This window comes from Ambystoma mexicanum, chromosome 2p (assembly GCF_040938575.1).
Source record: "Ambystoma mexicanum isolate Mex_15411 chromosome 2p, UKY_AmexF1_1, whole genome shotgun sequence".
NCBI classification, from domain to species: domain Eukaryota; kingdom Metazoa; phylum Chordata; class Amphibia; order Caudata; family Ambystomatidae; genus Ambystoma; species Ambystoma mexicanum.
The window spans coordinates 987,137,508-987,154,204 of NC_090923.1; the positions used below are offsets into that span (position 1 = coordinate 987,137,508).

Below are 16,697 nucleotides of genomic sequence, written 5' to 3' on the forward strand. Positions count from 1 at the left end.
AAAGGCCCAGTTATTTAAGACCACTGCAGTGGGGATGTGAGCCGTATAGAAAGACGCTTAGCAAGACATGCCAAAACTGATCGCAGTGACTGTAACCGCAATATTTATGCCTATGCCAAAGAATCGAAAAAGGTGCTACCAAGTGTGCCATATTTTGTTTCTTTCGACACACACCATAGTCAACCCCAACAACTTTAGCAGAAAGATGTGCCATTTCTCAACTTACCTCAAGGTGCCATGATTGTTCACAGCATGTGACTCTTTATAGAGTCGCACTGCAAACTGAAATGAGTCTAGTATGTCGGGGACATCCAGGAATCACACTCATTGGTAATGAGAGGATCTTGCTTTGGATTGTATTCTCAAACCAGGCTTTCATAGACAATAGGCTTTTTTCCGTTGATTAAGTGTTTCGGTTCTTACAAAATAAACCAAAGCCGACATGAGGTATATAAAAAATAAAAGCAGAACTCCTGCTTCAATTTATTAGCATGACTATAAAATCATCCCGGTGTGACAGGAATGTGTTTGTCTGCTCAAAGTGCACAACAGCACGAAATGAAAATCAGGATCTCCACCACAGCTGCAGTATCCGCCCAGACCGGTGGTCAGTCCATCCATCATCCAGCACAGCAAGTATGAAGAGTCCTCGGTGAACTTGATTTTGTAACTTTTTGGAAAGATGTTCAGGAACATGCTGCACAAAACAATAAGCAGAGAACAATAGTTAGTACAAGTTATTTAGTGCATACTTGGAATACTGTATGGTGATGGTAACCGCCACACCACCTTCCCGCACCACTAAAAAGAACTCGATAAGGGTACAAGGCCCTCAATCTCTAGGTGTGCCTCAATAAAATACCTACAATTGAGGCAAACGTACTGGTGCATAACGCCACAGTACAGCCATGTACATTTATTTTAAACTGCACCAGTCATCACCATGGCAATCCAAGCAGTTCTAAGGCTTGTGCGAAATGTGACATATTGTGCACTCGTGAGGAGAATCCAGACCTTGGTCTGCAGACCAAGGGAAAAGGGTATCGGTGGGGAGTAGAAAACGAATGGGAAACCGAGTTAAATGATCACAAAAGATTTGTAAAGGTTAGAGAGGGGAAGGCAAGGATGCAGTTTTGCAATAGTCTGTATGCCTGTAGCATCGGTGTAGAGTGAACAAAGCATAACATTGAACGAGATCGAAAGGGCAAACGCATAATGCTCCTGAGAACTACATATAACCTGTGGTGGCAGATTATAGCACTTTTAAATGATTATTGTAGGCCTCTCTAATGTACGTGATAAACTTTATAAACTACACTGTAATCACTCAGGCCACTAGCGCATGCCAAGAACCAAATGGTAGACCCTCGGATAGTTTGTGTATCCAGATACCATCCCCATCTAGATCAGTGGACTAAAGTAGTACCCTATTGGGAACACCATTTCAATGTTCTCGCAGAATGGTATTCCATATAAACTAGCTGTACACGGCGTATCCTATGCAGAGATGGCGCTCTTTCTAATTCACTCTCCTTACCTCTTCTGTCTGTGCTTTAGTGTGAAAGCACTGTTTTACCCCCGATACACATTCAGGAACTCTGTGATATGAAGCTAGGATGGGCTAAGCACACCTGTAGCAGCCAGCATAGAGAGCCTCAGTGAGGGGTGCAAGGTATGGAGTCTTATCGTCAGACAAATGATGCTCTCTAGTTTGTAATGTCATAACTTCGGTAGTGACCGCATATATGGGATGCTAATCGAGGTCATCTGAATTCGAATAACTACTTGCCGAACTACAAGTTGAACAGAATTTAAAAAAAGAGCTGGTGCACAATTTGTTACCCCTTTAATTCAGGAAGATGAGCAGGGAGAGCACCTTGCGGCATTAAACCAAAGTGGCAATTCTTATCAGGGTTATCAGACACCCCACTCACAGTCTCTCCCTCCCCTCCTATTCCCCCAAAACATTTCTTGCAAAATGGTGTGTATTCGCTGCAAAAGAATGCATTAAAAAAAAGGAAATAATTTAGTTGAAGCCAACATTGCAAACTGGATTTTTTACAAAGTTAATTTATATTGATCATCACCTGCATATATTGTAATCATAATATAAATGTTACACTGAGCAAAGCACATTCGCAATAGCCATATAAATCATTGCCTACTGTGCTCTTTTAAAAAAAACCTGTGAGAAAGGAAACGGGTAAAATAGTACAAAGACTGGTTCCTGATTTCTTTGCATAAAATCAAAGAGCATTTCGGGAGGAAAAGAATGAACGCGGGAGTAGTATCTTACCTGAAACTCCATTTCTCCAGCATTAGTATCTTTCATGGATTCACATGCTGTTAATTTTCCCTGTCAGGCTGGGAAGACCCCAGTAACTTTAGTATTGTAGTTTTCCTATGGAAAAAACGTCGACACCGAGTGTCCTATCGACATTGTTATGGGTGCTTTAGGCAGTACCAATGGGACGTTGAGAGTATAGCTCCGCCCCCATAGCTTCCCCTCAAATTTTAACCTCTACCATAAAGTGGATGTCCGAAGAGGCGGTTTGCTCCTTGCTCCACTGGGCTGCCTGGAAGGAACGCCTGAAGACCTGGGAGTAATAGGTGGACCTTCAGTATCCCTTGTCTCGAGAACGAGAAAACCTTACCTTTCCTGAGACACAGCGAAAGGAGCGAAACGATCTTCTACCCTGCAGGGCTATAAGGGACCTTGCCGTATCAGAGTCTGCTATCATGTTCTTCAAAGCATCGTCAATCTTCTCCCCAAAAAGATTTTCCCCTTCACAAGGCATGTCCACAACCTTGTGTTGAACCTCATGGCGAAAGTCTGTGCAGCAAAGCCAGGCTCGACTCCTGAGAGCCACCCCATTATTAAATCGGCTTGAAGCCAGTCTCTGCCAGGTCGACCGCAATGTTTATACTATGGTTCAACGCCTCCTCCCCCTAACGTGCCAACAGCATAGCTTCCTTCCTTTGTTGCTCTAGCTGGTGGTCTAACAGAGGTGCTAGGCGGTGCCACATCTCGCGGTCGTTCCATGCCACGATAGCTTACGAGTTGGCAGCCTTAACCGTAGTGGCTCCGACATGGAGGACTTTCTTACCGAAAGCGTCCAATTTACAGTTCTCATTATCGGGAGTAGTGCACTTGTGTTGGGTACGAGCCTTTCTACTAGATGCTGCCGAAAAACAACTGCCTGGGGTGTAGGCTGCGACGTCAGGCCCTTCGGGGTGGACTCCGGAGCCTTGAACTTACAAGCGGCCCTTGATCACTGGCTCCGTAAACGGGTGCCTCATCATACAGAGACCCTCCTGCCATATGTGACCCAATATAGGGATTGAGAAAACCGCCTTTGTCCTCTTCCCCATGTGGTTGAACAGGAAAGAGTCCTTTTCCTCCTCCGGGAGGAAACCACATTCGTGACAGGCTTTAGCCATCATGGCATGGAAGGCTCCAATTTCATCCAGTGGAGATGCCTGGGCCGGACTACTCGGAGCATCCGAGTCCGAATCCCAGGAGTCCGCGCTTCTGGGAGAAGCAGATACCATAGAGAGTGTGTCCTGTGAAGCAATATCTTGCTCTGAATCCTCCATCTCCTATTCCTCCTGATGCCATCAAGGAGGACTAAAAACCCTAATGGGAGGCGTAGGGGGTCTAGCTGGAGCTGGTTTCCTGGGACAAGGCCCTTCCTTTTGACGAGGTAGGCGGGCTGTGTAGCAATGGAAATGACAGAGCCTGAGGAACTGGGAGCCTGGCATCTAATTGCCCCAGGAGAGTCTGCAAAGTAGTGAGCACCTGCATCGAGAGCGACGAGTGTGGGTTGACAAGAGGATACTGAGGCGGCACAGCACTCAGACCCGCAGATGTGGACAGAAGAGAAGGATGTAGGCCCAACACAGAAGGATCCAGGAAAGGCTGACCGGACTACCCTTCTTCGGGATCCAAATTGAAAACAGCATGCTCGTCGTAGGGAGGAGCCTCAAAATCCACGGTGATCTGGAGTATGTGGGTAGTAGGGATGGAAACCTCTCCAGAAGAGGCTGCTCTGTAGACACAGCGATATGCTTCAATGACTCCCTGGAAGACGCGACATCCGTCATCGACTGGAGCCGAGCCGGTCTTGCAGCATACATATGCAACGTCATTGGAATTTTTTCCATTGTCGACGGAGCAGTAGTCAATGGAGTAGTCAACAGAGTCAACGTCAGTGTGGTGGTTGACGGGGCAGTGGATGATAGAGCTCTCGTCAGGTCGTTGCCAAACTTGTCATCAGAGCGAACGATGAGGGACGAGTCGTAGGCGCTGCCTTCGTCACCGATACCACCGTAGATGGAGAAAAAGGCCGCCTAAGCGACTTGTGCTTCATTGACTCAAGGCCTGAAGAGGACCTTTGGGACGATGAGGTGTGATGCTCGTCTTTGGACAACCTCTTCGTCAACGATGGAGTCGTCCTTGACTTCTCGGTCTCCGATAATGAAGCATTCGTTGATCTCTGCTGGTGTGCGCCCGACTCCTTTGGCTCATCTGAGCATGGTGTAGACCTGCCCTGAGAGGAGGGAACCTGCGACCCCTCACTCGACAAAGGCCGCGCAGCAGAAGACTTGTTGATGTTCCCCAAATCAAACCAAGTCCTGTGGCTGTTTCTTAGGCAGCGGCTCCTCCGACCGAGCCCTCTGGCGTGACAGCAACCTCTTGGCATAGGGAGTGGAGGACCTGCCCCCTCAGGAAGAGCCTACCTCCGAAGCTGGATAGGCACCCTCGTTCAGCCAGCAAATCAAGCGCCTGTTTTGGTCCTCGAGGGTCCTTTGGGAGAACCCCCGACAATTGTTGCAGTTACTGGCCGAGTGATTGGGGTATAAGCAGGACAGGCACTCCGAATGGCCATCTCCCTCATACACATTCTTGAGGCCGCAGGTCTCTCACGGTCAAAATAAAGATTTTTTTGGACCCGAAGATGACATAACAGGACCAGGAAGCCCATCTTTCTTGTACGGAAGATTGGACAACAGCAAAAGCTGCAGTGAAGAAAAAGTTTTCACACCAAAAAAACAAATTCTCTGGAGAGGACGCATGTGATGGCAACAGTTTGGAAGATGGATGAAATCTGAGGGGACACCGTGGGGACAAAGCTATACTCGATGTCCCATTGGTGCTGCCTAAAGCACTGATAATGACGTTGATAGAACACTCAAAGTGTCGACATTTTTTCCATAGGAAAACTATAATAAAGTTACCAGGGTCTTCCCAGCCTGACAACAGGTAATATCCACAGCATGTGAAACCATGAAAGATCCAATTCTGGAGAAAAATATTTGCATCTGACAAATATATCTGTGATAAGAGTTTTACACTTGAACCACTACATACATAATACACACTTGACCTTCGCTTTAACAGCCTTTGGATGAGGATAAAATGACAGATATGTCACTCCATTGAGGTCCAGGGATCATTTGGCTGAATTGTTAGAAGAGGCGGTGTCAATAAGGATGGCTGGGACCATGCCCAGTCACCAATGCACAGACATTGTTAAATATGGGATACATTAATCACTGTAATCGTATTTCTGATGCTTGTATCTGCTTAGATTCACATGCTATGCATAGGCCGACATCTAGTGGTAGCCGCGGAGTATTACATTTGTTTTGAAACTCGAAAAGGGACGTCGACAGGGCGTGCCAATAATAATATTCCTAGTGTGACATCCACTGTTCCCATGGTCCTTCACGCGTCGATACCTCAGATTGTTTTGCTTCTGACATGAGGTAGCATGAAGTGTAGCGTGAGTACAGATGTAATAAAGCAGATAAGAGTAGGTAAGCCAGAAAAATATCTATGCACCTTCTACTCCACAGGGGAGGAAGGGTGGGCGCATGTGAATCTAAGTGGATACAAGCAACAGAAATACGATTACGGTGAGTAATGTATCCCTTCTGAGGCTTGTGGATCTGCTTAGATCACATGCTATGCATAGATTAGTGAGCAGTGTCTAGAGAAGGTGGTGGGTTGTGAGAAGGTACAGCAGTGTTAGGAAAGATTTCGTAATTGTAGGTAATTTTCCTTCCATGTGGCAACCCCTAAACTTTTTGCTGTCGTTTTTCACCTTGTTCTCGACTTTGCCAGAGAAGTGCAGCCTTCTGCCGCACTCCTCTGGGCTTTCGCTCCTTTCTTACGGGGAAACTGACATGCCCTTAAGACAGTCAGTACCGGGGAACGCTGTTTCCCGTAGTTTCTTTTATCATGTTGCGGCTTTCGTGCAACATGACACAAGAGGGCACTGTAAGCTAAGTTACAGCTCTCTTGGGTCTCTAGCCTTCTACAGGCCCTAGATACTCGTTTAGGATTGTAACTGATCGGTGCAAGTGATTCAGGGACGGGAATCGTGGCAGCGATCGTTTCTTGTGTTTTGAGCTCCTTTTGGCATTCTAAGCGCGTTTTACACGCTTAACCCAAAATGGTGGCCTGGCTCCCAAAATGGCCAGACCACGAGGCTCCTTTGTCCTGTCCGCTGACCGTCTTGCTCCCTTCACCTTCCCCAGGTCGAGCCGACCCGGGGCCTTCCTTATTTGGGCATGTACTTTCCCGCGAAACACAGATGCTTTCGCGGGCTTCTACATGTCTTGTGTGTGCCTCCAGGATGTGGGCTGGGATGTCTGGTCCCAATACACATCCTGGGTGCCAGAGAGTCTAGGGTGGTGTGAATGCCTGGGACCACCGTGGTCCACGATTGGTCCACGAATGGTGTGAGTGTTGATGAGCGGATCTCCCATTGGGTCCCCTCCGTTTTGGCGCGAAGGGAACCGTGGATAAGAGGGGGCTGGAAACACCACTACCATGTCGATCTCCTGAGTTCTCACGAACGAAGGAATACAGGAGCCAAGTATCCTGCACCCAAGAGGCTGGACTGAGGAATCGCTGGTGACCCGCTGAAGGACTTCTCCTCTGCACTGCTGTCGCCTTGTGAAACCCTTTTCACCTTGGATCGAACCAGAAGGCCTGTACTGGTACTTCGACCCTTGGAATAGCGGGAACAGCTATTCTCGGCATCTTCACCATCTCCTGCCAGTAAGCCTTCGGAAGCGTCTCTGGGCCATCCAGCTGACTGACCAGCTTACACGGGAGTTTTGCTCTCTAACCGCCGCCAGGTCGTGTAGTATTTCGAGTCCTTGTCACTCTCACACGCTTCGTACACTTGGCGTTCCCAGGTCTGAAGTGAGTAGTGTACATTTGGCTCAGATACCCACGGCCGCTCTGTTGCCCTGCTGGGGTAACAAACTGTGCGGGTTTCTTCGATTGGGACGTCTTTTTACTCAACACGACGAGGCGTTCCCTGCTCTTCTGAACCTGCCAGCGACTGAAACTGACGCGGAGAAGCCTGGGTCTACTTGCATCGGGGACCGGTGAGTAGCATAGCTAGGATCTGGTCGCCCTCCTGCAGGAGCCCATTGCTTTACCCCGCTGTGTCAAAACAGCGCCCTTGTCCGTACTCGCGCTCTGCTTCTGCCCACTGTGGAGGCTGCGCTTGAGTCGCGGAACTTGTTCTTCTTTTGTGCACTAAACTGAACTGCCTGATTTCCCTCGAAGAGACTCTCCTTTTGCCCGTTGGCACCAGCGTGTGCAGGTACTTTTGGGCACAAGGCTCCACTCTTCACAGGGCTCGGACTTCCATCTAGTTAGGTGCCTCTGAAAGCGAACTGGGTCTAAGAATTATTTCGCACTGGCTGTCTTCCTTCCCTTTTAGGTGGACTACCCATTTTGTGCAGATAACACTTGAAACTTGTTGTATTTGTATATATATTGTATTGGTATGGTATGTGTTGGTTTACTATTGTTATATTGTGATTTTCTCGCTACGGTCATTGTTTTAAAGGCCTTGGAATAAATGTGTATATATTTTTTAATATAACAACTGTATGGAGTAGTTTGTAAGTGTTCTTGCTTCGTGTGCTCATTGCGGGCTTTCAGTCACCCTCACCCCTTTTGAGACCTAGTCTTGACCGCCGCGATCGCTACCTTGATTGGTCTGGCTCGTCCAGAGGTTACCCTGTTCCAAGTAATTAGGTTGGCCTTCTGAACTTCTGCGCCACCAGGGCAGAGTTCAGAAATCCGTCTTAACAAATTGGTGTACAGCGGTGGGATACCACTGAAGGTATCCATGTTGCGCACGAACTAAGGCATTTCAGGTTATTCCAACCAGGACACGTAGTGAATTGTTGTAGTATAACTTTAAAAAGGCCATAGTCCTATCTAACAGTATGGAAACAAATACCTTGTTAACTTTAAATGCTTCCAAATCAGAAACATTGAAAAAGATGTGTGCGGAGAGAGGTGTTTCCTCTCAAGGCACGAAATTGGAAATGATCCAAAGAATCGTGGCGTGGCAAGAAGCGCAGCTTGACGCTATAACTTCTGAGGACAGTGCGGAAGGTGGTGGGGCTGCTCTCACTGGTAGAACCGACGGTTCTGCCGCTGCACTGATCCATCGCGACCACGAGGACAGAGAGGATGAGATGTCTAATGTTTCCTCTGCCAGTGCTGATGGGGAGGCTATGCTTGAATTCAAGAAGCAAGAGCTGCGGTTTAGGCAGCAGGAGCTTGAATTCAGCATAGCCAAACTAAAAATCGAACAGGCAGAAAAACAAAAAGACAGGGACCACCAGTTGGAACTGGCCAAGCTTCAGGTTGCAAATGGGTCCAAGTGTCCTGGACATGGGTCTGGGGCCTCCTCTCATCCACGGTTTCCGAAAGATCTGCTCAGTGTGTATGAAGAAAGGAATGACATTATGGACTGGCTGAATGCGTTTGAGTATGCATGCGAAGTTCAACAAGTTGACAATGCTGATAAGATTGCCTGGTTACTCAGCAGACTGCCCCATTCTGGCTATAGTGCCATTATGGAAATGTCAAAGGCTGAGCGAGCCGATTTCGCAATGTTATAGCAAACTCTCATTTTAAAGTTTGGGAAGACTCCGGCCCAATATTTGAAACGTTTCAGAGAGTATAAGAAAAAGGAAGGTGGTACTTGGGTATCTTATGTCACTGAATCCTTGAAAAACTTAACTGGCTGGGTCGAAGGTTATAAGGTTTCTACCTTCGAAGGCATGATAAATCTTGTCATGCTGGAACACATTTTTGCATCTTCTTCCCCGGAGCTTAAGCAGCATTTGGCCGATTCGAAGGAGATAGATCCTAAGAAGCTGGCCATTGCAGCCGACTTATGGGTGTCACATCGAGTGTCCCATAAGGACAAAACTCATCCTGGTAAGCAGGAGGAAGGGAAAGTCCAAAGATATGGAGGGTGGAGAATCTGATAAATAATCTTCTCATAAGGGCCACAAAAAGAAAAATAAGGGTAAGACACACGAGAACTCACAGGGTAGTGGAGGTCAGCCTCCGAAACAGAACTCTGGTTACAATAAGCCTCCCTATGTAAACAGACCCAATGGATCTTGTTTTGCTTGTGGAGCAACTGACCACGTGAAGGGGGATCCCCGGTGTAAGGTTAGACCTTTGGGGGTCCACTCCGCTAATCTGGCCTTCTCCTCCTACGAGGAAGAAGAGATTACAGGAGCATCCTTCTCCTCAGACTCATTTCCCAGCGGGATAGAGGCTGAGGTAGTTTTAGTTTCCCTGGGTTCCTGGGAGCCTAAAGTCACAGAGGCTTATGCTAGGATTCCGGATAATACCAAGCACTACTTTAAAGACAGTGTGCTGATCAATGGAGTAGATACTCCAGCTCTTAGGGATAGTGGGTGCAGTCGCACTGTAGTGGATTCTACCTTGGTAGACTCAGAGGAAGTTGCCAGAGCTACTCTGATGCCCACTAAGTTGTCTGACGGCCCACTCCGTATGTTCCCAGTAATACCTGTAAATCTTACTTTAAATGGTACAGCAGTCAGGATTCCAGTGAGCATTCAGAGAAACGTCCCGGGAAAGGTCTTGTTGGGTAATGATCTCAGAGCTTTAGGGCTCGTAAGAGACACTGCCGAAAGACCCTACACACGGTCTCAAGCACGGGCAGCATTGGCCAAGACCAATATGCCGCCCCAGCCGAAGGGGAAACCCAAGGCGAAAGAGTCGACAAGTCAAGACAAGCCAAGCCAAGGCGATAGGAGTCGACAAGTTCCCCCGAGCTCGCCTACCACTGCGGTGGAGGAAGTTGGTCAATCGCCCGGGCCTGACGAGGAGGTGGCGATGCCTGAAGTATTTGACCCCAACGATCATCCTGAACTAAAAGACTTGTTAGTTGAAGGAGGTCCTGATAGGGACGAATTCAGTAAAGGCCAACGTGAGTGCCCATCTCTGGAAGGCCTAAGGAGACAGGCCTGCTCCCAGCTTGAGGGTGAACCTCCTGGGACGCATAGGATTTATTGGGAAGGTGGACTCCTGTATAGTGAGCCCACAGAGTCTACAGAAGGAGACCATAGGAGGTTGGTGGTTCCCCTTGCTGTTAGGCCCTTCCTCCTGCAGTTGGCGCATGAAGTTCCCCTTGCTGGTCACCTTGGTATGAAGAGAACCAAGCAAAGGTTATCCATGCACTTCTACTGGCCCAAGATGGGGATGCAAGTAGAACGTCACTGCAGGAGTTGTGCCTCCTGCCAGTTGTCTGGTAAGGTTGGCGCGACAATCCAAGCTCCGTTGGTACCGCTCCCAGTTGTGGGGGTACCGTTTGAAAGGGTAGGGATCGACATCGTTGGTCCCCTTGACCCGCAAACATCCTCGGGCAATAGGTTTATCCTGGTGCTGGTCGACCATGCAACCAGATATTCTGAGGCCATCCCATTGAAAACTAACTGCCAAGTCAGTTGCAAAAGCTTTACTTGGCATATTTACTAGGGTTGGCTTCCCTAAAGAAGTTGTGTCGGATCGTGGCAGCAACTTTATGTTGAAGTATATGCAGGCTATGTGGAAAGAATGTGGGGTCACCTACAAGTTCTCTTCTGCATACCACCCCCAGACCAATGGTCTGGTGGAACGTTTCAACAGAACGTTAAAGAGCATGATTGGGGCTCTGGAGGAACCTCAGAGAAGAAAATGGGATCTTCTTTTACCATGCTTACTGTTTGCCTACCGAGAGGTACCACAGGAGGGTGTTGGCTTCAGCCCCTTCGAACTTCTGTTCGGTCATCCCGTACGGGGACCCTTAGCCATCGTCAAAGAGGGATGGAGATGCCCACTCCCCCTGTTACTACAAACGTAGTTGATTATATGCTAGGGCTCAGAAAACGGATGGTACTTCTGATGGGCTTGGCTAGTGATAAATTGAAGGCAGGACAAGCGCTGGTGAAACATTGGTACGACCAGAAAGCTTCCCTCATCAACTTTACACCTGGTCAGCAAGTCCTGATCATGAATCCCATAAGGCCTCGAGCTTTACAGGACAAATGGTCAGGCCCTTACACAGTGGTGGAGCCCCTGGGTGAGGTTAACTATTTAGTGGACCTTGGAAGGCCTGGACAGGCTCCAAAAGTGTTTCACGTGAATAGGCTGAAGGCTTTCATCCCAAGAGTCGAAATCGCAGCACTGCTACTGGCTTCAGATGTTGAGGAAGAGGAGTCTGAACCTCTCCCCGACCTGTTCCAAAGCGGTCCTTCAGACAGCTCCTTTGAGGGTGTCCGAGTGGCCCCTCACCTGACTTCTGATCAGCAGGCTGAGGTGAAAAGTTTGCTTAGGCAGTTTTCCCCCCTGTTTTCACAGTCGCCTGGTTTGACACCTTGGTGCAAACATAACATTGACACAGGAGATCGTGTACCTACCAAAAGTTGGGGATACAGGATGTCAGACAAAGTACGGTCTTATATTAAGACCGAGGTCAACAAGATGTTAGACCTTGGGGTGATTGAACCCTCTAGTAGTCCTTGGTCCAGCCCTGTGGTTTTGGTTCCAAAGGCAGGCACTTCTGAATTGAGGTTCTGCGTGGATTACAGGGCTCTGAATGCTGTCACCAAGACAGATGCACACCCCTTTCCTCGAACAGATGAGCTGGTGGATACTTTGGGTGCCTCCAAGTACCTCAGCACGTTTGACCTCACTGCTGGCTATTGGCAAATAGCTTTAGCAGAACATGCCAAGGAGAAGACAGCATTTTCTACTCCAGACGGCCTTTACCAATTCTGGGTAATGCCGTTCGGGTTGAAGAATGCACCTGCCACTTTCCAAAGGCTTGTGAATCATGTTTTGAATGGGTTGGATGAATTCTGTCTTGCATATCTGGACGATATAGCAGTTTTCAGTGCCACCTGGGAAGACCATGTGAAACACCTCGGGATTGTGCTCCAGGCTCTTCAGAAAGCACACTTGACCATAAAGGCTAGTAAATGCCAGATTGGACAAGACTCAGTGTTTTACCTTGGACATGAAGTAGGTGGAGGGAGGATACAGCCTCTTCCCAGTAAAGTAAAAGCAGTACAAGACTGGCCTACCCCCACTACGCAAACCCAAGTGAGAGCCTTCTTAGGACTCACAGGGTATTACCGCAATTTTGTGGCAGACTATGGCACCATAGCTGCCCCTCTGACTGCCCTCACAACTCCGAAGAAACCCAAGAAGGTAACTTGGACCGACGAGTGTGAGAAGGCCTTCAATGGCTTAAAAGACTCCTTGTGCCAGGCCCCTGCCCTCAGGGCCCCTGATTATCAAAGACCTTTTATCGTGCAGACAGACGCCTCTGACACTGGGACAGGAGCTGTACTATCACAAGTAGATGAGAAGGGTAAGGAACACCCTATTGGTTTTATTAGCCGCCAGCTTAAGGACAGAGAGCTCAGATGGTCCACGGTAGAGAAAGAATGTTTCTCTGTTGTGTGGGCCCTAAGGAAGCTGAGGCCCTACCTCTGTGGGACCCACTTCACTGTGCAAACTGACCATAAGCCCTTAAAGTGGCTAATGAACATGAAGGGGGAGAATCCAAAGTTGCTTAGGTGGTCCATAAGTCTACAAGGCTTCGACTTCACTATTGAGCATAGGCCAGGTGTCCAACATAGCAATGCTGATGGGTTGTCCAGAATGTTTAACCAACCTGAACAAGAGACTCATCCAGGGGTGGATTAGTTTCCCCTGTCCATAGTCTGGGAGGGGCGAGTGTTAGGAAAGATTTCGTAATTGTAGGTAATTTTCCTTCCATGTGGCAACCCCTAAACTTTTTGCTGTTGTTTTTCACCTTGTTCGCGACTTTGCCAGAGAAGTGCAGCCTTCTGCGCACTCCTCTGGGCTTTCGCTCCTTTCTTACGGGGAAACTGACATGCCCTTAAGACAGTCAGTACCGGGGAACGCTTCGTTTCCCGTAGTTTCTTTTATCATGTTGCGGCTTTCGTGCAACATGACACAAGAGGGCACTGTAAGCTAAGTTACAGCTCTCTTGGGTCTCTAGCCTTCTACAGGCCCTAGATACTCGTTTAGGATTGTAACTGATCGGTGCAAGTGATTCAGGGACGGGAATTGTGTTTTGAGCTCCTTTTGGCGTTCTAAGCGTGTTTTACGCGCTTAACCCAAAATGGTGGCCTGGCTCCCAAAATGGCCAGACCACGAGGCTCTTTTGTCCTGTCCGCTGACCGTCTTGCTCCCTTCACCTTCCCCAGGTCGAGCCGACCTGGGGCCTTCCTTATTTGGGCATGTACTTTCCCGCGAAACACGGATGCTTTCGCGGGCTTCTACATGTCTTGTGTGTGCCTCCAGGATGTGGGCTGGGATGTCTGGTCCCAATACACATCCTGGGTGCCAGAGAGTCTAGGGTGGTGTGAATGCCTGGGACCACCGTGGTCCGTGATTGGTCCACGAATGGTGTGAGTGTTGATGAGCGGATCTCCCATTGGGTCCCCTCCGTTTTGGCGCGAAGGGAACCGTGGATAAGAGGGGGCTGGAAACACCACTACCATGTCGATCTCCTGAGTTCTCACGAACGAAGGAATACAGGAGCCAAGTATCCTGCAACCAAGAGGCTGGATCGAGGAATCGCTGGTGACCCGCTGAAGGACTTCTCCTCTGCACTGCTGTCGCCTTGTGAAACCCTTTTCACCTTGGATCGAACCAGAAGGCCTGTACTGGTACTTCGACCCTTGGAATAGCGGGAACAGCTATTCTCGGCATCTTCACCATCTCCTGCCAGTAAGCCTTCGAAAGCGTCTCTGGGCCATCCAGCTGACTGACCAGCTTACACGGGAGTCTTGCTCTGTAACCGCCGCCAGGTCGTGTAGTATTTCGAGTCCTTGTCACTCTCACACGCTTCGTACACTTGGCGTTCCCAGGTCTGAAGTGAGTAGTGTACATTTGGCTCAGATACCCACGGCCGCTCTGTTGCCCTGCTGGGGTAACAAACTGTGCAGGTTTCTTCGATTGGGACGTCTTTTTACTCAACACGACGACGAGGCGTTCCCTGCTCTTCTGAACCTGCCAGCGACTGAAACTGACGCGGAGAAGCCTGGCTCTGCTTGCATCGGGGACCGGTGAGTAGCATAGCTAGGATCTGGTCGCCCTCCTGCAGGAGCCCATTGCTTTTCCCCGCTGTGTCAAAACAGCGCCCTTGTCCGTACTCGCGCTCTGCTTCTGCCCACTGTGGAGGCTGCGCTTGAGTCGCGGAACTTGTTCTTCTTCTTTTGTGCACTAAACTGAACTGCCTGATTTCCCTCGAAGACTCTCCTTTTGCCCGTTGGCACCAGAGTGTGCAGGTACTTTTGAGCACAAGGCTCCACTCTTTGCAGGGCTTGGACTTCCATCTAGTTAGGTGCCTCTAAGGGCAAACTGGGTCTAAGCATTATTTCGCACTGCCTGTCTTCCTTCCCTTTTAGGTGGACTACCCATTTCGTGCAGATAACGCTTGAGACTTGTTGTATTTGTATATATATTGTATTGGTATGGTATGTGTTGGTTTAATATTGTTATATTGTGATTTTCTCGCTACGGTCATTGTTCTAAAGGCCTTGGAATAAATGTGTATATATTTTTTAATATAACAACTGTTTGGAGTAGTTTGTAAGTGTTCTTGCTTCGTGTGCTCATTGCGGGCTTTCAGTCACCCTCACCCCTCTTGAGACCTAGTCTTGACCGCCGCGATCGCTACCTTGATTGGTCTGGCTCGTCCAGAGGTTACCCTGTTCCAAGTAATTAGGTTGGCCTTCTGAACTTCTGCGCCACCAGGACAGAGTTCAGAAATCCGTCTTAACAAGCAGCAAAAATATGTTGATCTTGGATCACACATTCAGCAGGCTACAAATATTGGCAAAATGTCCTCTGAGAGTATGCTGAGAGCAATGGTCTAATAATTAACTGTGAAAAAACACAGCGGATGGTATTTTCTGGCAGAAAGATTGCTCGCCCTAGGCTAACGGTACGAGGACTAGAAATAAAGTACACATCTCAATATAAATATTTGGGAGTGAAAATAGATGCAAAAGGCGAAAAAACCTAGTTTATACAATCACGAATAGTTAGGGCAGCTCAAACAACAGCACAGATACATCAATTTACCAACAAGAATTGCGGATGTACAATAAGGGGAGTCTGGCAACTATACACACAGGTCTTGGTCCCAATGGTAGCCTACGGGCTGCAGCCACTTCTAACTATTGACTTGACATGGCTACAAGTGGTGGAAGGTACATTTTGGAGAATTCTAGGCCTTCACCCATGTATACCCATGGCGATAATCAGATTGGAGTTAGTCTTGTCTCCTTAAAATAAACTGTTCTTAAAAGGAGAGCCGAGATGTACTAAAAGTTAAGCAATATTCCCGAGAACAAGCTAATGAGATCCATCCACTTAGAAATAACAAAGGACACCACAAACTCACTTTCGGTAAAAGAAAATGGAAACATTCTATAAGGAGATATGTTGAAGCCCAAGATGGGGAGGCGATAAGGAATCCATGAAGATCTCCTTGTCTAAGCGGGTGGATCTCTGGGACTGGTTAGAAAATTATGATCACCCGGGTCAACTCAGAAAATATCAATTTGTGCACTATATGTTATACTCATTTAAAAAAAAACCACAGAAGTTTATGGACCTATGTCCTTCAGGCAGGCTCAGACGTTTTATTCTCCTTCTGAGAACTGATCACTTACCTGTCTTGGCAAATAAAGGTATTACCAGGCATTTATCACCCTTGGAAAAATACTGTCATGTGTGTAAAAATGTAGCAAAAGCTAAACATATTTTAACTGACTGCACAGATATGGTAAAAACTTATCTTCACTATGGGAGATATGTGCATGACCTGGAATCAATAAGGGAACCTATTTTTTGTTACCATAGCATCAACTCGCAGAATATTAAAAAGGTACTTACTGCAATGTAGAATGTCTGGCTGAAAATTGAAAATCTCTTAGGAATATCCATTTAAGATATTTATATTACATTGCTGCTTGGACAATTAATGGCAGGCCTGAGAAATTGATATATTGTTTGCTTTTAGATCAGAGCCACCATTGGTGACATTCCTAGGTGAGATTATCGAGAGAGAGAGAGAGAGAGAGAGAGAGAGAGAGAGAGAGAGAGAGAGAGAGAGAGAGAGAGAGAGAGAGAGAGAGAGAGAGAGAGAGAGAACTTTATATAAGTTCAATCATTTTATCGGATACGAACAACATAAATGGAAATTGAAGAGGTGCTGGGATGCTAAACTGAGAATTTCAATTTCAAGATCTATAGCTGTCATCTTCGAGCCATTAAGACATTATAAGCACTGCATACATATCTGTTAACA

General features: G+C 47.7%; 1 protein-coding gene across 1 annotated transcript in view; it reads right to left on the reverse strand.

Annotated features, from left to right (window-relative positions):
• Positions 1-448: 448 nt before the first annotated feature.
• Positions 449-16,697, reverse strand: part of LOC138566997 (probable palmitoyltransferase ZDHHC24) — a 162,690-nt gene continuing 146,441 nt past the window's right edge. The window contains exon 5 of the mRNA XM_069644796.1: positions 449-697. The gene's annotated coding sequence lies outside the window, so the exon portion shown is untranslated. The remainder of the gene's footprint in view (positions 698-16,697) is intronic.